Genomic DNA, 23,688 nt, shown 5'->3' on the forward strand with positions numbered 1-23,688 from the left:
AAATTTACTGAGAGACTTATTCTACGCCCATCCCAAACGCCAAAAGGTTTTTTGGACTACACATTCCCCTCTCCCTATGTAGATCTACCGAGAAAGAATTTTTGGAAATTCAAAGGTTTCGGGTGTAAAAACGGGTAAATTCGGTAACCTGTTAACTTCTAAACAAATATCTGCTTAAACAATTAGCAGACAGTTGTTTGGTACTTTTTGGTAATTCTAACCTTTTAGAGGAGCAAACTGGAACTGTTTTGCTACCAATAAACATAGAAATAAATTTCAAATTGTATTCTTTACTTATTAAACAAATAACAAATATAAGTTTGGTACTTTTTTTGGAAATTCGAACAATTAAGGGATGAAAATCGTATTTATTTTTGGTACTTTTTTCATAAAATAATATTTTTCTATAAATTGACACAGACAAATGAATATTTTATTATGACTTCCCACAACGATACTGAAATTTATTTAAAGAAAATTTCTATCATTTTAATGAAAACAAAAAAGTACCAAAAATTGGTCAAAACGGGAAAATACATTTTATTCGAAATTATCAAGCCAATTTTAGTACAATGTTTCCAGCAGTCATATACAAATTAAATACCAGGGTGCTATTTGGAGCTCGAGTATGAAGATGTAGATAAATACAATCCAAACCAGTCTGTGATCACTCAAAATTCTAGTGATAGTATAAAAAACTCAAATATCTTAAATAATAATAAATGTCTGTGACTGTGATTTCAGGGAAAATAAGCTCAATCTGTGATCACTCATATTTTAAACCAAAATTCAAACTTGACGGGTGTTCAGAGTGAAAATGGAAATTGGTACCTTTTCTCCGAATGGTACTTTTTATACCCTACACCACCATAGTGGGGAGGGTATAATGCGTTTGTGCAGATGTTTGTAACGCCCAAAAATATTAGTCTAACACCCACCTTAAAGTATACCGATCGACTTAGAATCACTTTCTGAGTCGATTAAACGATGTCCGTCCGTCCGTCTGGTCGGCTGGCTGGCTGGCTGTCCATGTAAACCTTGTGCGCAGAGTACAGGTCGCAATTTTGAAGATATTTCGATGAAATTTGGTACATATTATTTTTTCGGCTCAAGAACCAAGCCTATTGAAAGTGGCTGAAATCGGTCCATTATTTCACCTAGCCCCCATACAAATGTCCTCCCGAAATTGGACTTTATCGGTCATAAATGTTTAATTTATATATGTATGTCCACTAATTCCGCTCCAAATAAGTTTTATATACACAAAATTCATGTCACCAAATTTTGTTACTATCGGTCCATAATTAGTCATAGCTCCCATATAGACCCGCTTTTATGTTTTATGTTGTAGATATTTATTATACCCTACACCACCATAGTGGGGAGGGTATAATGCGTTTGTGCAGATGTTTGTAACGCCCAAAAATATTAGTCTAACACCCACCTTAAAGTATACCGATCGACTTAGAATCACTTTCTGAGTCGATTAAGCGATGTCCGTCCGTCCGTCCGTCTGGTCGGCTGGCTGGCTGTCCATGTAAACCTTGTGCGCAGAGTACAGGTCGCAATTTTGAAGATATTTCGATGAAATTTGGTACATATTATTTTTTCGGCTCAAGAACCAAGCCTATTGAAAATGGCTGAAATCGGTCTATTATTTCACCTAGCACCCATACAAATGTCCTCCCGAAATTGGACTTTATCGGTCATAAATGTTTAATTTATATATGTATCTCCACAAATTCCGCTCCAAATAAGTTTTATATACACAAAATTCATGTCACCAAATTTTGTTACGATCGGTCCATAATTAGTCATAGCTCCCATATAGACCCGCTTCCGAAAATCACTTTAATGTACATAAATCGCTTAAAAATGTTGGTAAACACACAAAATTCAACATAGTTAACTTTAATATAGACATAAATCACACGACCTAATTTCATGGTGATCGGTCCATAATTGGTCATAGCCCCCATATAACCCCACTTCCAAAAATCACTCACGAATATAAATTATTGAAATTTTAAAAGAAAAATGTTTTTGCTCTTTTACTTAGTGTAGGGTATTATATGGTCGGGCTTGACCGATCATACTTTCTTACTTGTTTTATGTTGTAGATATTTATTTTTTGTTATACTTGTTTTAGTTCATGTTATTTTTTTATTTTATGTTACTTTACCTTTTTAGAAATGAATTGTATTGATTTTTTTAAATAAAAGTATATGTTTTAGTTACAAATTATGTAAAAGTTTGTTTTTTAAGAGCATATTTTAAACGCTTTTTTTAGAGCATATTTCCGGTTTCCCTGGTTATTAGATAATCGCAGGCAATATTTTTACACTTTCGATTTCAAATGATATATCCTTAATTATAGTTTTACTATAATTGGTGTAGCTAAGCGACCGGGTTTGCATCACAATGTAACAATAAATGAATCCAGTAAATTATCCCACATTAGCACCTTCATTATTAACAACTTTAATTCATTAATTACAGTGATTGTTAAATCTGAACGAATACCAACACTCGCCACATGCTTAAGCAAAATTAAATCATTGCGTGTTAATCAGTAGGTATGTATAAAAATATATATGTAAATGTAATGTAATCTACATACATATGTCAAATAAGTAGCTGACATTATATACAAAATGTAATAATGTAAAACCATTTAAGTTAATTTATTTATCCCTGACATTTATTCTTCTCTTCAACTATTTGACATTTTTTAGCGTGTTATTTTGTTGACTTACCAGATGCTAAAATGTCAAATGTCTTGCATGAACTTGAAAATATTTGACAGTAAATAAAATGTAATATGAGTAAAATTGGTTGTATTTAATACAACCACCCAAAAATGGTTGAAAATATATATTTTGTTTAAACAATATTTACTATATGTAGCAAGTGAAGCGGAAAATGTTTTAAGATGCTGTATAGCTTTTTGAATTTGAAAGTTAAACAAGAAGACAAATCTATAGGAACACGTTTTTAGGTCAAGCTATTTTTGATATGTGTCTGTAAAAGACACTTTTCTATAGAAATATGTCAGTAACAGACAATAAATACGTCTGTAAAATACACTTTTCTGTAGAAATGTGTCTGTAAAAGACAAGTATACCGATCGGCTCAGACTCATTTTATGAGGCGATTTAACTATGTCCGTCCATTTATAGCGTTCAAACATAATTTCGGATATCGTCTTTCAAGATCTTTTGGCTTTAATTCGTATGGTACCCAATTTCCCTGCTTTTGGATGAATCTTGCTTCTGCTTAACATTTTGAAATTTCTGCTTGAGTAGCTCCCAATGATTTTGCAAGTTCTTGTTGAGTTTGAGAACAATCTTCATGTTTGGCTGGCCTAAATGATCTTTGCCTTCCGTATCAAAATCACCACTTCTCTCGCACTTTGAAAACGATGGAACACATTATTATTATTAAATTTTATTTTAAATCACTTATTGGGAAATTATCTCCAATTTAACAATATTTCTTTGGAATAATATTATATAACGTTGCTGTAAAGTATTTAAGTTTCGGCCTTACTGATCATACAACTTTTGCTTAATTTTTCTTTGTAGCTAATGTTTGTCTCAAAATGTTTTATTATTGGGTGTTTATTAGTTACATTTTTGCTAACAATTTTTAAAATTTGCCAACTTTTCACAATAGCAGCATGGCAAATGAAGATTTTTGTTCTGAATGAAATCTTGTTGGTTGGCTAATTTTAGTATTGATTACAAAATGGCATTTACCAAAAGCATAATGGATGTATGTAAATTTTTGTTTCAAAAGAAATTTTAATTTAGACTTGGTATATGAGTTTTTTCTTTGTGGCTAACTTTTACTGAAATAATATTTAATAACATGTGTTGATTAAAATGGTCAAATTTTATATAATAATTGAAAGACTTAACCCTTGAGGTGAGTAAAACAGTAGAGACACTTGATTAAAAAGGCAAAGTTATTCATTTAAACACACGGGACAATGTTAGAATTGTTTTAAATTCGCTAAATTTCATAAAAGGATACTGATTTTTTGACTTATTTAATACTTTAAAGAGGCTGGGGTCAAAGGTCAAATTTTAAAATGAAATATTATAATTGAAATAATTAACACATGTGAGACATAAACAAAGTGTTTAAATTAAATAAAAAAGAAGAAATTAAGGTGTAACTACAATACTTAGATTTTTAACATGACTTTATTATAAAGCTTAATTTAACCCTTTACATATTGGGGTCAAAGATCAAACTTTAGCTTATTTGTTAGATTTCATAAAATTATAATGAATTTTTAGGTAAATATTTTATTTACATACAATTCTTATGCCAACATTATTTTTCCTGCTAATTTAATCCTTTTAAATGCCTGGGCTCAAAGGTCATATTTTTGAATATTTAAAATTGTCCATTGAAATGTAAAGAATTATGACTGTTTTTAATGGCAGGTTTTGATGCCAGTTCCGCAGAGTATCAATAGCTAATTCAAGCGATATTATTTCAATTAGCCCTTTAATAAGGTTGAGGTAAAATAAACCCCTGATAATTTTTATTTATACGAGGGCGGGTCAAAAAATGAAACAGGCTTTTGGATAAAAAATTATTTTATTTTTCAACACAGTCTCCTTCTACAATTTGTTTATCCCTTCCAGAAAATAAGATTTGTCGAGATCATCAAATGAGGTACATATTTGTTTGTGAGATTATTTCATTGTTGGAGTCAAATCTCTTTCCGGCGAGACATTTCTTTAGGTTTGGAAACAAGAAATAGTCACTCGAGTCTAAATCCGGAGAATAGGGCGAAAGAGCGGGCAATTCGTAGCCTAATTCATGTAAGCAAACGCGGCAAACATCTTATAGAAATGTGTCTGTAAAAGACAATTCTTTATAAAAATGTGTCTGTAAATGAAACTCTTCTTTAGAAATGTGTCTGTAAAATACACTTTTCAATAGAAATATGACTGTAAAAGACACTTTTCTATAGAAATGTGCCAGTAAAAGATACCACTTGGCTCTAAAATACTCTTTTCATTTGTAAATATTGTTTTTTAGACAAAGTGTTCCTAAATATTTGAAGTCTTATCTAAACAACTAACATTTAAATGTAATGGAATATGTATTTTCCTTTAAAATATGCATTTAGTTGTAATAAATTATATTTTTTCCTTACTTTTGGTTACATTTCTGTGCGTTTTGTGAATGGGGGAACTAGTGTCCCATTGATTAGTTTGAACATCAATCATTTTTATGAACGGACATATAAACATCTGTGGGCTATGAGTAAATACCATTTACTAAGCATTAGTTGGAAAAATATTTTCTTTTATTTCCACTCGGATAAAATTAGTAGTAAGTATTTGTGTTTATCGATAACAAGTTACACAAGTTTTAGTATGGTGATTACAGACAGGACACGAAGAAAAGTTGAGGAATATATTTGAAAAATAAGTAAAAAGAAGATACGTAAATTTAAAAGCGTTATAGAAAAAATTTGCATTTTTGAATCTGATTAGAAAAATTCCTTACTTTATTGGAAAGTAAAACAAGTACAATTTACAAAGAAACCAACCAATTGTAGTAAGGAAATGTAAGAAAAGATAAATCAAGGTTTATTGTTGGTGTTTTGTTTAAGCTTTGATATTTTTACAAATAAAGCTTGAGTGTCTGTAATTCTCAAACACTCTATAGTTTTATTTGTATAATATCTTTAGTTTTTCTAAAGCCTTTTGGGACAAGGTTTCCTGATTATCTGGCCTAAGCAACCAGTGAAATACGCATAGGAACTAGCTTATAACCCAACAATAAATTTCAGTGAATTTATCAAATTAAAAATTGGGAATTTAGCATAAAACAATTTTACTAAAATACTAATTTTGTATTCCCGAATAACCTTTTAACTAAAATTTTTATAATTTTTTGTTAGATTTTCTCCTTGAACAGTCTTTCATATTTCATAAACACGTATTACACATAATCGTTTACCAAATGAAATGACAATATTTTACTAGTTCTTATTTTTCCTTGTTCTCTGTCAATATAGGATGATAAACTATTAAGAGCACATGTGAACTTACAAATATTTATGAATAAATATCTGCATGGACAAACAACACTGTTTAACAAAATAACCAAAAAAAAACACCAAAAATGCACTTGACAAATGGCCTGGCTGAATGCAAACCGTTTTTGAATCTAGAAAATATCCCCTAATAAACTTTTCAATGACTAATAACTAAGTATTTTTATATAAGATTAGCAACCAGACATTACTAAACTACTTCTAAGTAATGTATATGGTATGTAATACTCAGTAAATTAGTAGAGGCGCATCATTCACAAATTTTTCAGGATTATTTCCCTTTAGTTGAAACTATATTTAAAAATGATGACTTTACACTTGAAGTGAAGTGTAAAGTCACCAAAAACAGTAACTTTTCTATACTGGTTTTTCTTTAGAGCACAGTGTGCTTTTATGTCTGTGTTAATATTTCTACAGATATTTCATTTAAATATATGTGTTAATGTATTTTTGTAAATGTTTGTACAAATGTTGTTCTAAATTGATGACTATTTGAACTTTATTATTGTTGTATTTTCTTGAAAAGTCTTTCAAACGCATAATATTTGTGTGGTTCAATGTAGAAGATAAAATTGTGATAAAGAACACTTTTCGTTAATCTATTAAGGGGTTACAGGAAGTGGGGAAGATAAAAAAGAATTGGTTTTCAAAAATTTTCTTTTCAAATAACCAAAATGAAAACAAAATTATTGCTTTAAAATTGTCCTCAAATCCTCAAAACTTTCTATGAAATATTTTTAAAATTATTCTAAGATTTGAAAAGATAATTATTGGAAATTCTAGATTTTATTATTTTGGAATCAGTAGTATACATTAAACAAGTAAGCTATATTCGGCTGTGCCGACTCTTATATACCCTTCACCAAATTATACTTTAAAATACAAATTTTAAAGTATAATTTGGTGAAAAAATTTTTAAATTTTTTTTTAAATTTTTTCCATTTTTTTTTTAATTTTTTTCAAAATTTTTTAATTTTTTTAAAATTTTTTTTTAACTTTTAAAAAAAAATTTTTAAATTAATTAATGAAAAAAAATGTATAACAAAAAAATTTTTAAGTTAAAAAAAAAATCGGGTTAAAAAATATTTTTCCCGATTTTGATCCATTGTAGGTCCAAATTACTATAGCCTTTTATACATCGTTGCAATGGACTTTGAAATATCTATGATTAGATATCCATATTGTCCAGATATACAGTGGTGGCCAGGTAATTAAGACAAAATTTTTTTGCTAAATTCCATATAATTGTCAATTATTTTTTCAAATATTTCCACAAATATGTATGCATGAGGACTGTTTTAACACACAAGTGTGTTTTATTCGACTGTATCAATTCATACATATTCACCACGAACTCATACGATTTTTCTACAACTTGACCAAAAAATTTCTTTTTTAAATAAACATATTTTCTCACATTTATATCATTATATTTTTATTATTATAAAATATTCGGACCAAATTTCGTATTTTTAGTTCCATTAGTTTCGGTCATATCATTTTATTAACAGCGGATGTTCGCTGAGGTGGGTCAACGTATTTCCACATATATTTGTTCATATATGTTTTACCGATTTTTCCAAACATTTTTCAGAAACTAGAAACATTTATAATAAATTGCATATCCATAGAGGTCCTTTTATTTTGGCTCTATCGCACTTAAAATTCAGTTGATGAAAAAAATTCAAGTATTTGTTTTAAATTGGTGGCCACCACTGTATGTAGATCAAAAATAGGCCAAAAATCGAGGTTGTCCCGGTTTATTTCTTGATTTTAAATAGCAAATGAGCCGGAAGAATTCCCAATATATTTATGTATCAATCATGTTTGTAAGTTATTTGGGTGCTACGGAAAGTTATTTCAACATACAGTCGGACAGACGGACATGGCTATATCTATGTGGGGTCGCAAATGAAAAATCTAGAAATTACAAATGGTATGACAAACTTATATATACCCTTGCCACTCATGGTGAAGGGTATAAATATAGATCAACCCCAGAATTACCTGGTAATTAAAAGGTAATTCTGACATTTTAACTTAAAATTTTAAGCTTCTCAAAATATTGACCTCAAATCTGCAAAGTGGGAAAATACAAGATTTTATGTCTTAGGAATCAACACGAGGGTCAATCCCGGCTCTTAACTGAAAAGGCAACTCTGCTCCTGTCAACAGGCATCTGTCAGTTGACTCCTGTCAGAATTTGAACAAACTGCGTCATTTAGTTTTTCTTTGACAGCCACGTGACTTAAGGATTAAATGGAAAAATGTTAATTTTGTGTGCTCATTAAGCCTTTAATGCATATTGTTGCCAATTGTCTACATTCCATTTCCAATTAATTTTAGACGAATATAACCTTGATACTAATTTAGATTCTAATTCAGAAAAATCAAATGGATTACGAAAAGTTTCAGTTAAAGAAATTCTAAATCAAACTAAAGCTAAACTAAATATAATAAATAAAAATCAACTAAATATTTGTTAATTTATAGAAAAATAAAAGTAAAAATCATGCATTTAAGGGTTAAGTATTATTTTTTGTGGTCGTTCAGGTCTCCACACCCGAAACAATCGAAAAATTTTGGAGCTATCTCACATGGCTCAGTATTTTAAATTTTTAAAGATCACTTGGGTGTGGGAAAGCTTTCCGCAAGATGTTTGCTTACATGAATTAGACAACGAATTGCCCCCTCTTTTGCGCTATTCTCCGGATTTAGACTCGAGTGACTATTTCTTGTTTCCAAACCTAAAGAAATGTCTCGGCGGAAAGAGATTTGGCTCCAACGATGAAATCATCTTACAAACAAATACCTCATTTGATGATCTCGACAAATCTTATTTTCTGGAAGGGATAAACTAATTTTAGAAACGTTGGACAATGTGCATAGAGCTCAAAGGAGACTGTGTTGAAAAATAAAATAATTTTTTATCCAAAAACATGTTTAATTTTTTGACCCACCCTCGTATAACTCTTCTTATTTAAAGGGTTAAATTAAGCTTTATAATAAAGTCATGTTAAAAATCAAAGTATCGTATTTGCACCTTAATTTCTTCTTTTTTATCTAATTTAAACACTTTTGTTATGTCTCACATGTGTTAATTCTTTCAATTATTATATTATTATTGTATTAAAATTTGACCTTTGATCCTAGCCGCTTAAAGGATTAAATAAGTCAAAACATCATTATCTTTTTATTAAATCTAGCATATTTAAAACAATTTTAACATTGTCCCTTATGTTTAAATGAAAAACTTTGACTTTTTAATAAAGTCTCGTTATCAATCTAATTACTCACCGATTTCATTACTGTTTTACCCACCTTAAATGTTGCTCATTATAACCAACACATGTTACTAAATATCATTTCAGAAAAAGTTTACAACAAAGAAAAAACTCATATATAAAGTCTAAATTAAAATTTCTTTTGAAACAAAAATTTACATACATCCATTATGCTTTTGGTAAATGCCATTTTGTAATCAATACTAAAATTAGCCAACCAACAAGATTTCATTCAGAACAGAAATGAAATCTTGTGAAAAGTTGGCAAATTTTAAAAATTGTTAGCAAAAATATAAATAATACACACCCAATAATAAAACATTTTTAGACAAAAATTAGCTACAAAGAAAAAATAAACAAAAGTTTTATGATCAGTAAGGTCGAAACCTTAATTCTCTACAGCAACATTATATACAACAGTGCAACAGGAAAAAAAATAAAAACAAGTAAGAGTGCTATATTCGGCTGTGCCGAATCTTATATACCCTTCACCAAATTATACTTCAAAATTTTAAATATTTTTAGGTAAACAAAATTTAATTTTTTTTAGTTGTTTTTTTTAATTTTTTGGAAAAAAAATTTTTTGATTGTTATTTTAATTTTTTTTTTTTAAATTTAAATTTAATTTTTTTTTTTTGGTTTTTAAATTTTTTTTTTTTTTGAAAAAAAAAATTCGGGTTAAAATTTTTTTTTCCCGATTTTGACCCATTGTCGGTCCAACTTACTATGGTCTTATATACGTCGTTGCAAATGTCTTTGAAATATCTATCATTAGATATCCTTATTGTCTATATTAATGTCTTAGTAATCCAGATATAGGTCAAAAATTGGTCAAAAATCGAGGTTGTCTTGGTTTTTTCCTCATATCTCAGCCATTTGTGGACCGATTTTGCTGATTTTAAATAGCAAAATTCTCGAAAGCATGTCTGACAGAATTATTGAAGATTTGGATCCCGAAGATATCTGGTGTCTTCAGAAAACTGATTTCAACAGACAGACGGACATGGCTTAATCGACTCCGTAGAAATTACAAACGGAATGACAAACTTTTATGTACCCTTCTCACGAAGATGAAGGGTATAAAAAGACCCGTGTCTTTCAGTGTTGCCCAAAGTCATCATTTTCTCAGGCTCATATCTTGCAAACAGTGCGGAATTTTGATTTATTCTCTGAGACAAAGTTGTAGCCCTTGTCATGAAGAACAATTGTGAACATATAAAAAGAATAAAATAAATTTAAGATCAAAATCGCAAAAAAACTTAAAAAAAATAGATTTTTTTACCTTTCTCCCCTGTTCAGGTCCATAGGTAGTAAACCGTTCAAAATTCAAGGAAACAATCAACTACAAATCTACTCAAGATCTCAATAAACAACTTTCTAGAACACATTAACTTCCTAGGAATGATTCTTAACACCGTTTAGCTAGGTCAATGTAAGTTAGTAAGAAAAAACTAAAGTGTTTTAGGCCATAAACTATTAAATTATTATAAACTAAAGCATACCTTTAGGCAGCTTTAAAACAATTTATGTACAAATGCACAGTGGTTTAAAAACTTTTTTTTTTTGGAAATAATTCGGTATCTTGGGACCTATTGGAGATATTGTTACGAAGTTTCACATGGTTTGAGCTGAGGTGTTTTCGATTTGATTTACATTTGTTCAGCTTCCTAGCGCTAATGGGGGCAAGTACGTAGCCCCTCAAAGTTGGTCACCTCGGATCTCAAATTTTTTTAAAAAATCGCCAAAAATCCATTTGTGATCCGAATAAACTGAAATGAATATAAATAGTCCTCGAGAAGATCTACAAAAAAATCCTTACAAGTGTAGGTTATCTTTATTAGTTGAAGAGATATTCAGGTTTATTGATTTATTTTTTTTTAAATTTGTTCGATCTTTTTATGGTTTTTTAGATATGGCGGGCCTACGGAGGCTCGAAATTTATTTTTAAAATATCAACTATTTTGGTTATAAAATTCTAAATAAAATAAAAACAACTTGCTAACAGTTATCTCTTACCTATAAAAAGTTATACGCATCCAAATTTGGAACTTGTAAAAAGGACCGCATTTTTTACGTTTTTCCCCAAAAAAGCCCATATATTTTTTCTTTTGTAGAAAAAAAATTTCTTCGGGACTATATATAAATTTTATATTATCTGGAAAGATAACTTAATGCAAAAGCGTGTAAAGAAAAACTTGTATCACTTAAACGCACATACCACTCCTCAGTCCTATCCAAATTTGGCCAATTTAAAAAAAAAAATTTCGGTTTGAGTAAAAAATTCTAAAAAGGCAAAGCACCTATCCACGAAGAATATCTATATTTGCATAACTACATATGTTTTTTTAAATACGTACTAAGTATTTTTACTATCACATGGTAAATAACGTCACAGTAGGCAACAAATCAGTTTTTGGCACACATTTTCCCGTTTTAGGAATTTCAGTATTTGAAAATAAAAAATTTCAAAAATTCGAATGCCATTGATTTAAGGACAATTTAGTCTATATTGGTTCCAAATTTTGTTATGTTATCTTTAACTGTTAAAATTTTACATTAATTCAAATTTTATATTTTTATTCGTGGAAAATCACCATATGAATTTTTTTTAGTTTTTAAGGTAAATGAAGTCCGAAAAATTTATAAAATTATTTAATTTTACTAAAATATCAATTCTCAAGTCATAGTGTTTTCAACAATATCAAATACTTATATTAAAAGCCTTTATTTACTCCTCAGAAGTTCCACAAACCTTGCCCCATTTGACAAGTTTGTATTTTTTTCATATAATGAAAATGATTTTTTGGAGATTTTTTTAATAAATTTGAGACCCGAGGTGACCAACTTTGAATGGCTATGCACTGGCCCCCATTGACCCAAGGAAGCTGAACAAACGTAAATCAACTCGAAAACACCTCAGCTCATACCATGTCAAATTTCGTAACAATACCTCCAATAGTTCCCAAGATACCGAATTATTTCCAAAACAAAAAGTTTCTAAACCACTGCGAAATGTACAATTGAATATTCTAGACATTTCAAACGAAATGACACTGCTACATCCATAGTGTAGGGCATAAAAAGGAATAAATTGCTACACGCAAAAAGAAAACTTAAATGAATATTTATTTAAAAATGTTTTTCAAAACTCTTTTTACAAAATGGCTTTTAAATTATGTGTTTGTTAGGACTGAAATACAAAGAAATTAAAATAGAAAAGTTGCAGAAAGAAAACAAGAAAGTTATACAATAACAATTATAAGAAAAACAAAATGAAAAGTTTTTTTTGTTTTTCTTTCAAATTTTGTCTGTATAAAATGTGTTGCATGGTATGCTTAATGATTTCAGCCACATATGGCTCAGATAATAATAAATTAAAAGGGAACAAGGCAATTCCATTCAACTTTTGTGTTAGAAAACAAAAGATTATTTTGTGACAATGAACTTGGAAAATATGAAAAAATAAGAGATTAAAATGCCATATTAAACAATATAAAGTATTGAAATTATAATCCTATGAATTACAGGTCAGTCATTACCAAACTGCTTCTTAGTAATGCATAATTATTCATTGAAAAGTAACTTGTTCAGCAATTACAAGTTGTTGCCTAGTTGTTGCTGTGATTTAATGAAGCATTAAAAATATACAAATAAGTATTATAGATTATGTCATTGGCCCTTATAAGGCAGTGCATCTTTGTTATCATCGGTTACTTTAAGGTGGTTGTTACAATAATATTTTTGGTCGTTACAAAAATCATCAGAAAAGCATAATATCCACCCCACTATGTTGATGTATAGTATAAATATGCGAGTTTTTCTTTTGTTATAAAAACATTAATAATTTATAGTTGATCTCCTTTGATATACTCATTTAAAAGCAAATTGTTTTATTTTTCATTTCTTTTATTTTCCAGTTCGCTACAACATGTTTCATTATCATTTCAAAATAATTACCTTGAAAATCTCTTTTTTAATACGATTTTTTTTTAGTTCTTTTTTAGTCAAACTTTCGAAATAAAAACAACTAAAAGTATTACAATCGGCTATGAATAATCTTATAAACTCCGTAACTCATTCACAAACCCCCCCCAGCCATATAAAATTCACAATTTCGAGAAAACTGAATTATCATTATCTTTTTATACCCTCCATCACCATAAGTGGTAAATGAGGGTATATAAAGGTTTGTCATTCCGTGTGTAACATTGAGAAATATTCATCTGAGACCCAACAAAGTATATATATTATTGATCCTTATGAAATTCTAAGCCGATTGAGCTATGTCCATCTGTCTGTCCGTCTGTGTAAAACACGCTCACGTCCAAAATAGAGAAATAAAATTGGTAAACTTTCAAGAAAAATGTTTATTGTTCTCCTAAGCAGTTTGGTATTGAAAATCAGCAAAATCGGTTCAGTGGAACCAGAGTTATGAACCAAAATGTGAGACAAACTAAAAAAAAAACCTGATAATTTTAAAATAGTTTTTGTTATTTGTGCAAATATATTGCAGATAATACCATAAAATTTTACACACGTTATTTTTATGTTAAAATGCCTAACTCTGGTAAAAATTATAGGAATCGGTCCATGATTTCTACTAGCCCCCATACAAATTTCTTCCCGAAATATGGTTCTATGGTCGGTAAATGCCTACAAAATTGCAGAATCCATACAAAATTCAGGAAAAATAAGTTTCGTACTTAAAAAAATCACAACAACAATTTTTTTGTGGATCGCCCCATATTTGACCATAGCCCCCATATAAAGTTCACTTTCGAAAATCACTTAAATAAGCATAAATGTCTTATAAATATCGCTATTAAGTTTAAATTCGTCATAAATAGTCCCAATATATAACAAAATTGCTATACCCAATTTTATGAAGATCGGCCAATAATTGGTTATAGCTCCCATATAAGGACCACTTCCGATAAACACATTAACCTACATAAATATCTAAAAAATATCAATATCAAAACTAAATTTTATACAAATCTATAATTTATATTTAGAAATCATACTACAGGATTTTGTAAATATCGGTCCATATTTGACCATAGCTCCCATATAAGGTCCACTTCCGAAAAAGATATTAACCTTAATAAATATTTAAAACAAATCGATATCAAAATGAAATTACACACAGATCAGTAATATGGATTTTGTGAATATCGGTCCATATTTATCCATAGCTCCCATATAAGGTCCATTCCCGAAAATCACTAAAATCCTCATAAATTTCTTGCAAATATAGTTATCAGGTTGAGATTCTAAACCAATATATACAAAAATCGATGTAACAAATTTTACGATGATAGGTCCAATAATTGTTTATAGCTCCCATATGAGCCCCACAACCAAATATTCTGAAATTTGTCTAAATATATTTGCATACCCTTTTTATTGTCATTCCGTTTGTAATTTCTACATTTCTCATTTCCGACCCTATAAAGTATATATATTCTGGATCCTTATAGATAGCGGAGTCGATTAAGCCATGTCCGTCTGTCTGTCTGTTGAAATCAATTTTCTGAAGACCCCAGATATCTTCGGGATCCAAATCTTCAATAATTCTGTCAGACATGCTTTCGAGAAGTTTGCTATTTAAAATCAGCAAAATCGGTCCATAAATAACGGAGATATGAGCAAAAAACCGGGACAACTTCGATTTTTTACTTATTTTTGACCTATATCTGGATTACTAAGTCATTAATATACAATATGGATATCTAATGATAGATATTTCAAAAACCTTTGCAACGACGTATATAAGACCATAGTAGGTTGGATATACAATGGGTCAAAATCGGACTTCTCTTGGTCGAAGAGAAGTCAATTGGTTTCTTTATACATCCCAGGTAATCTATTTTGCATCCAATTGTCTCTTTAGTCTCTATACGTAATCTAGAATGTGGACAACTAAACCATTTTTTCTTCATTGTACTGTAGCAAGTAATTATTTTATCTACCACAAGTAATCTATTGGAGACATAATTGTCACTAAGTCTGAAGTGTATTTGCTGAGCGTTTATAATTAATTTATCTTTGCTTAACGATGCTTCAAATTAGACTGACTGTTTGATGTTCTCACGGCCACCTTATATACACTGCATTACCATCCAGATGTTTCTAGCTACATCTATCGATGCTTACTGAAAGTTATATATCCACAATGATCAACTCAAAGTTTTTATTCAATGTTGTATGTTCCACATGTTAACTGCTGTAAATCGGCCGCAATTAGAAGTCTCCAGAAATATAAATGTTGAGAAACATGATGCAACTTGAAACTTGTTTGAATTCAAATACAATTTCGTAACAATATCTTTAAAGACAGACAGCTGGAAGGACATATATACATGAGTAAATTGACTCCTTTAACTATAATACCTAATAACTTAACACCCTATAGAGTCTCAATTGAATTTTTTAAAACTGACAAAAGTAATAAAAAACTTATATTCACCCTTACTTCATTTCTTTTGAAGGCTATAAAAAGAAAAAAAAAAACTTTGTATTGTTTTTCGATTTAACGCCATTCAACAAACGAAAAAAAAAACAATCTAGCGAAACTAAAAACAAAAATTTAAAACTTTTATTTGGTAACCCAATTCCCACCCATATTAAACAAAGAATCCTTTTTACAGTTTCCGTTTATTAACCTTTTTTTTGCAGCAGACTAAATGTGTTTGTATTGATTTCCTAAAAAAAATAAGCAAATACATTTGGTCAATTTCAAAGGAAATTTAAAAAAAAGAAAGTATAAAATTGTTTAAATATTTAAAAGTGTAATCTATGGTTGAAAAAAATAATGCTATTGGTATAGATTTGATACTTGCACTTTGTTTTGTTTTATTTTTAATAGTATTATTTATAAAGTTTGAAATACTTTGAAGTATTGGAAGATTGGAGAAAATTTAAAAATTAAAAATGCGATTTTGGAGAAGAAAAACTATAGTACCAGAAAGTTAACATATTCTTTATTAATAGAGGAGTTTTATAATAAACATTTTTATACCATATTAATGTATAACAAGTAAGAGTACTATATTCGGCCGTACCGAATCTTAAATACCCTCCACCTAAATATGATGGCATAACAACTGAAATAATATAACAATTGTTAGAAAGACTAGTTTACGCAGAAGATATTTTATTTCAAATGTACAAAAAATTGTTTCTAATTCAACAATTTATAACTGAAATTCCTATTAGAACGTATGAAATTTAATAATTTATATACTTAATAATTAGTTAATACGTTTGGATCAATATTTTTCCCTTTTAACATCAAGTTAAGAAACAGAGTATAAAAAAGGGTATACAAATATATTTAGACAAATTTCAAAATATTTGGTTGTGGGACTTATGTGGGAGCTATGACATATTATGATTCGATTGTCATAAAATATTTGAACGTGATTTTTATGTATTTATATGAGAGCTGTGGCCAATTATGGACCAATATTCACAAAATTCAGTATTATGAATACAAATTACTGATCTGTGTACTATTTTGGTTTAATATGTGGATGCTATGACCTATTATGGTCCTAAGTATTTGAGGGCTATTTTTGTAGAATTTCATATGAACAACGCTATTAACAAGAGTGGATCTTATATGGGAGCTATGTCGAATTATGGACCAATATTTAAAAAATCTTGTAGTACGATTCTTGGATACACATTACTGATCGGTGTAAAATTTTGGTTCAGCATAGATTTTTTTTGGATATTTGTGCAGGTTAATGTGTTTTCCTGAAATGGTTCTTATATGGAGGCTATGACCAATTATGGGCCTATCATCATAAAATCTGGTACATAGATTTTTGTATATATTGAATAAATTTGTTTCGAATTTCAACCTTATACCTATATTTGTAAGAAATTTATGAGGATTTTAGTGATTTTCGGGAGTGGACCTTATATGGGAGCTATGATTAAATATGGACCGATATTCACAAAATCCAGAAGTATGATTACTGGATACAAATTACTGATCTGTGCGTAATTTCATTTTGATATCGATATGTTTTAAATATTTTTTAGGGTTAATAACATTTTCGTAAATGGGCCTTATAGGGGAGCTAGGACCAATTATCGGCCAATCTGCATAAAATTTGGTACAGTGCACAGTGGTTCCGCCCATAGGCCAAAAATAAATAAAACGGTCACAAAATATTTAGACAAAATCCAAAAAAATTGTCTCTTAAATATCCAATACTTTTAATGGCAAACCGGTTTTTACTGTAAATCTAACGGGACTTTTTAAAAATAAAATTGAAAGCATTAGCAAATATTCATTTGCAAAGCGCAGCTGAACGCTGGAAGAATAATTCAAAGCAAAAGTGCACTTCAAAACGGTCTTGCAATTGCTGTAGTCTACAAAATTAAATTATTTTCAAAGGATTTTGAAGCTAAAGGTATTTATTTTATCTTTAGAAAATAATAAAAACTAACTTGTGTTGTAATTCTTGTGAAATAAATGTTTTAGTTAACCTATATGTTTGTTACTTTTTTTTAAAACTTCATGATGTTTACTTAAAGTTTAAGTTGTGTTCCCCCAAGATTCCCCCATAGGTTTCTTTTTCATTGTATTAATCTGATTCTTAAGATAATAAAATTGCTGAAGTTCGTTGCGGAAATTTGCGGATGGGCGTGTAATCTGTAATATACTAACCCGCCACACAGAGTGGTTGTAGAGTGCTGAAATTTGGCACAGATAATTATATGGACCAAACTAAGAAACAAATAAAATTTTATCAAAATCGACCACGCCCAACGCCCACTGCACATACAATCCAAATAGATTTGTTCGCATAAAATATTTCCTATTCAAGTAAAAGTCTAGAAATTTGGTACATATATTTTCTGAAACAAAAGAAGAACGTATGCTAAGTTTTATTAAAATCGGCCATGCCTACCGCATACCGCCCATGCAATCCAAGCAAAAATTATAAGGGGTGGTCGTAGAGCATTGAAATTTGGCACCGAGAATTATATGGACTAAATTAAAAAAAAATTAAATTTTATCAAAAAAGTCCACTCCCACTGCACATATAATCCAAATTGATTTTTTCGCTTAAAATTGTTTATATCCAAGCAAAAGTCTAGAAATTTGGTACATAAGAATTTTTTGGATATTTAGTTTATTATTCCACAAAAAATGTTAAGTTTTCATCCTGTTCCGAAAACTATTCTTTTTTTTTAATCGAAACAAGACACTCCCATCTTTCATTTTATTAAAAAGAGCTTGGGGAAAGTGGGGCAACATTTTTTTTCTCCATGGAAAATCAAAAATACAATAATAATTAGAGTCTTATAGATTTGGGCATATCTTCTTAACGGTTTATGGTTTCCCCATAATTTTTTTTTATTGATGTTGAAATGTTATATTTTTCAAATATGTTAAAGGTAAATGGTATTATTAGGAAAATTATACCACTGAATTGCGTGAAAATTTAAGTAAATTTTTGCTTAACACCCTTGCATGGACTTTAGTTCAATTTTCTAAAAATAAAATAAATTTTTTCTTAAAACTATAAGTGTACATTTCATCTATAAACATTTCTCTACATAATTGAATCATTTGATTGTTGAAATTAAGCATTTGAAAAATTGACTTTTTGACACCAAAATCCCTCTGTGCACCGTCTTATTTTTGCATCGGTACATAAAAATCTGATCCATGGAGCTGAGGTAAGCAAGCATGTAGTAGTGTGAATTATCGGAGGAAGCAGCTGAAGCGAAAAATAAGCATATAAAACAGTTTAGATTGAAACATACCCTAAAAATTTCGTGCAATGCTATAAATACAGAACTTTTAAATAGCCTGTTTTAAGTTCAGATCCATTTATTTCTGGAGGACAAACTTACCAACAAAGAAAACAAGTAGTTTAAGTCAAGGAGTTTTAAATTTGATTAATATTTGATATATGTATATTAATGTCTTATTTTAGCTTACTACCTTATATTACTTAGTAATACCTCATATTGCATTATATAACTTTGTATAACTTTTTAATTTAGTTTTTTTTTCAGTGTATAATTCAAATGAATTAAAATGGAATAAAAATTTACTTAAATTGTTTAAAACAAACGAATTTTCATACTGAAATATTTTATTTCAAAAATTCATAAAACAAATCTAAAAGCCAATTAACCCTTGAAAGATCAAAGGGCTACTGTGGTTACAGTTGTTAATATTTTTTCTTAAAAATTTGCAAACTTTAAGTTCTTCGGCCATGCTATGAGGTGACAAATTTTGAAGATCCTAACTTTTTTAGTTTTGGAGATATTGATTATTGACCGCTTGTTCATATAAGGGAAACCACTGTGCAGTGATATCTATGTATATGAGTATTATTTTTGTCGAATTTTAGCATGATAAAGATATTTATAAGAGTTTTATGAGTACTTAACTGTTTTCTGGAAGTGGACCTTATATGCGAGCTATGGTAAAATATGAACCGATATTCACAAAATCCTGTAGTATGATTTCTAAATACAAATTACGGATCTGTGTGAAATTTTGTTTTGATATTGATATTTTTTAGATATTTATTTAGGTTATTGTGTTTTTCGGAAGTGGTCCTTATATGGGAGCTATCACCAATTATCGGCCGATCTTCATAGAATTAGGTACAGCGATTTTGTTATACATGGGGATTATCTATGTCGTATTTCAACTTGATAGCTACATTTATAAGACATTTATGCTTATTTAAGAGATTTTCGGAAGTGTACTTTATATGGAGGCTATGGTCAAATATGGGTTGATCCACAATCCAATTTTGTAATATAATTTTTTTTACCACGAAACTTATTTTTGCAGAATTTTCTATGGATATTACTATTCTGTAGGCATTTATAGACCATAGAACCATATTTCGGGAAGAAGATTTGTATGGGGGCTAGGAGAAATCATGAACCGATTATTATAATTTTCACCAGATTTACTCCTTTTATCATAAAAGTAACGAGTGCAAAATTTTATGATTTTAGCTGCAATATATTTACAAAAATTACCAAAAATATGTGAAAATTATGATTTTTTTTTTTGAGGTTGTCCCAAACTGCTTAGGACAATAATAAACATTTTTCTTGCAACTCTACTAAGTTTGTTTGCGTATTTTGGACGTGAGCGTGTTTTACACAGACGAACATGACTCAATCGACTTAGAATTTCATAAGGATCAATAATATATATACTTTGTTGGGTCTCAGATGAATATTTCTCAATGTTACACACGGAATGACAAACTTACATATACCCTCATTCAACACTTATGGTGGTCGAGGGTATAAAAAACAAGTAAGAGTGCTATATTCGGCTGTGCCGAATCTTATATACCCTTCACCAAATTATACTTCAAAATTTTAAATATTTTTAGGTAAACAAAATTTAATTTTTTTTCCAGTTGTTTTTTTTAATTTTTTGGAAAAAAATTTTTTTTGACAGTTATTTTAAATTTTTTTTTTTTAAATTTAAAAATTTTTTTTTTTGTTTTTTAAATTTTTTTTTGTGAAAAAAAAATTCGGGTTAAAAAGTTTTTTCCGATTTTGACCCATTGTAGGTCCATCTTAGTATGGTTTTATATACGTGGTTGCAAATGTCTTTGAAATATCTATCATTAGATATCCATAATGTCTATATTAATGTCTTAGTAATCCAGATATAGGTCAAAAATCGAGGTTGTCTTGGTTTTTTCCTCATATCTCAGCCATTTGTGGACCGATTTTGCTGATTTTAAATAGCAAAATTCTCGAAAGCATGTCTGACAGAATTATTGAAGATTTGGATCCCGAAGATATATACCCTTCTCACGAAGATGAAGGGTATAAAAACTTGTTTACTTTCAAAAAGTACCGTTAAGTGGTCTCTTATTAAAAAAGTTAAATTTTGCTTTTGGATGAGAACAACAGAGATATAATAAAAATACAGAAAAAAATTAAGTGCGTTTATAGGAATAGGCACCAGTGTATGTCTCAAATGCTGCTTGAACTCTATAAAAAAAATAATTTTTGCACCGAATCATTACTTGATTCGGTGCGATAACCCGTAGAATAAGAGATTGTCGATTCGGCCAACCATGTTTCAAACAAATGTTTCAAAACAAAAGTTAAAAATTTTAATAATATTTTAAATTATTAACTTGTCGATATAAAAGTTAGCTGATATGAGTTAAGTATCAAGGAAAGGGGACTAAATTAAATTAAGTTCAAATATAAAAAAAGTTTTTGCTATTTTTTCAGACACCACTGTCAAAGCAAGCAGCTTCTTGTACCCAATGACGTATAATTTGTTTTGATAACAGAAATTCTTTAATTCGTTTTCTCATTTTTCTCAGTTTTTTTGGTAGATCTTTGGCAAAAGTTACAAATTAATTTGTAAGCAACAGCTCAATTAATTACTCCAACAATTAAAACAAATGCTCTTTTCATTTTATGATGTTCTCCACATTTCTCTCTATTTACCGGTATATTTATGATCTTTAGAAATGTAAATATTATTTATTTACTTAACAAACTCAAAAAAATTTTGAGTTATTGGCCAACAGAGAGAGAACATTATAGTGGAGCACACACACAGAGAGTGGGTGAGTATGTGTGTGTGTTTGGGGGGGAGCATTGAGAGAGAAACCAAATAATTGAGCTTTTTTAATTCACAGTGTTTATGTTCAGTGGTAATGCTGCAAACAATTTAGTTGATAACGAGCATTTTAAATAAACACAACGTTGAAAGTGTTTAAGCGTGTTCTTTTTGTATTAAAAAACAAATAAAATAAAATAAAGTTGTAGCTGTTTTTTTTTGCGTAATAAAATAGAATTGAATAAAAAAAAAATTTCAATGTTAGTGATTTGAAATAAGCAAAAAACAGCTAATAAATCATATAGAAATAGAAAAATAAAGAAAAGATTAAAAGAAAAATATAATAAATTTAACAACAAGGAAATAAAAAAAGTAAATTAAAGTTTGTTTTTAAATAAAATAAATAAAAAAAATTTAATTTTATAAAATAATAAAAAAAAAATATAAAGAAAAACGCAAAAATATGCATATAAATAAATAAATATTCAATAAATTTGTTGTTTGCAATGGTGTCAGTGTGTGTAAGCTTTTAAAATTTCCAGCTGAGTTTGCAAAAACAAACTCATTTATAGAAAAAATTTAAATAAAAAGAATATTAAATGTCTGTTTTATAAAAAAATAAAAAATAAACAGAAAACAAAGAATAAAAAAAATAAAAAATTTAATAAAACGAAACTAAATTAGCATTTAAACTAAATGATAAGAAATAGTGAACTGCTAATAGTGAAAATAAAGTGATTAAAAATCTAAATTTAAATTTTTGATTCGGTAAAAAAAAAATTTCGAAAATAAAGCTTAGCTTTTGTCAATATAAATAATAATAGAACAAAAAGCTAAAATAAAATAAATAAAAACAAAACATAAATAATAAAATACTAGAAATAAAGAAAAAAGTGTTTTAAATTAAATATTTATTTATTTATTTTAAATAAATATGAGGATTTAAATAAATGAATAAGAAAATAAATAATATTTATAAAAAAAAAAGTATTTAAATCAATGGAAAGTTTGGTTGTATTTAATACCTACACGTTTTAACACAATATTTTAAACAACTTTTTAGCAAATTTTAGAAATATTAAGCAACTTTTTAAAAGACTTTTATTAAAGCATAACAGTGGGAAACTTTGCAAATTTTGTATAATTTAAATAAAGATAAAACAAATATCGTTAATTAATGTATACGAATTAAATAAAATTTTGCATGAATTTTGAACCTTAAACTTTCATCAGTGACTGAGTAATAAACAACAGATTTGACAGATGCCGGCAAAACCACATGGTCATCAGACAAACATCCAACCAACCTAAATAAAAATCATTTCATGTCATTTCTTTTTAAAATTATACACAAATGGAAGTAAACTTAATGTCAGGCAATCATTCAATTATTCTAATGAATTGGAAACTGCATTAAATCCAATCCATTGATTGTGCCCATTGTACAAAGCTGTTTTTTTTTTTTGTCGAAAAACTCAAGAAAATTAAATTTTCAACATCATAGTGCATTCTATAGGAAGTGATAATAACTACACAGAGAAAACAGATTCATAGTAGCAACAGAATTTCTTACCAATCGAATGATTCTGCCTTAGTGAGCGAATTTACAGTTGTGTCCACAAAATGTTTGAAGTGGTAAATAAAGTTTGGTGGATCAACAGAAATTTTTCATTATCAACTGACTTTCTGCTGATAGATAGATTCTGTGTGTGCAAACGAATCAT

General features: G+C 28.8%; 1 protein-coding gene across 2 annotated transcripts in view; it reads left to right on the forward strand.

Moving 5' to 3' along the window:
* Positions 1–23,688, forward strand: part of LOC135956021 (atrial natriuretic peptide receptor 1) — a 395,833-nt gene that overhangs the window by 227,924 nt on the left and 144,221 nt on the right. The window contains exon 1 of one of the 2 annotated variants that reach the window (XM_065506493.1): positions 22,201–22,336. The exons of the other annotated variant lie outside the window; for it this stretch is intronic. The gene's annotated coding sequence lies outside the window, so the exon portion shown is untranslated. Of the gene's footprint in view, positions 1–22,200; positions 22,337–23,688 lie in introns of those variants that run through there. 2 annotated transcript variants of the gene reach the window in all.

Source organism: Calliphora vicina, chromosome 1 (genome assembly GCF_958450345.1).
Source record: "Calliphora vicina chromosome 1, idCalVici1.1, whole genome shotgun sequence".
Taxonomy (NCBI): Eukaryota; Metazoa; Arthropoda; class Insecta; order Diptera; family Calliphoridae; genus Calliphora; species Calliphora vicina.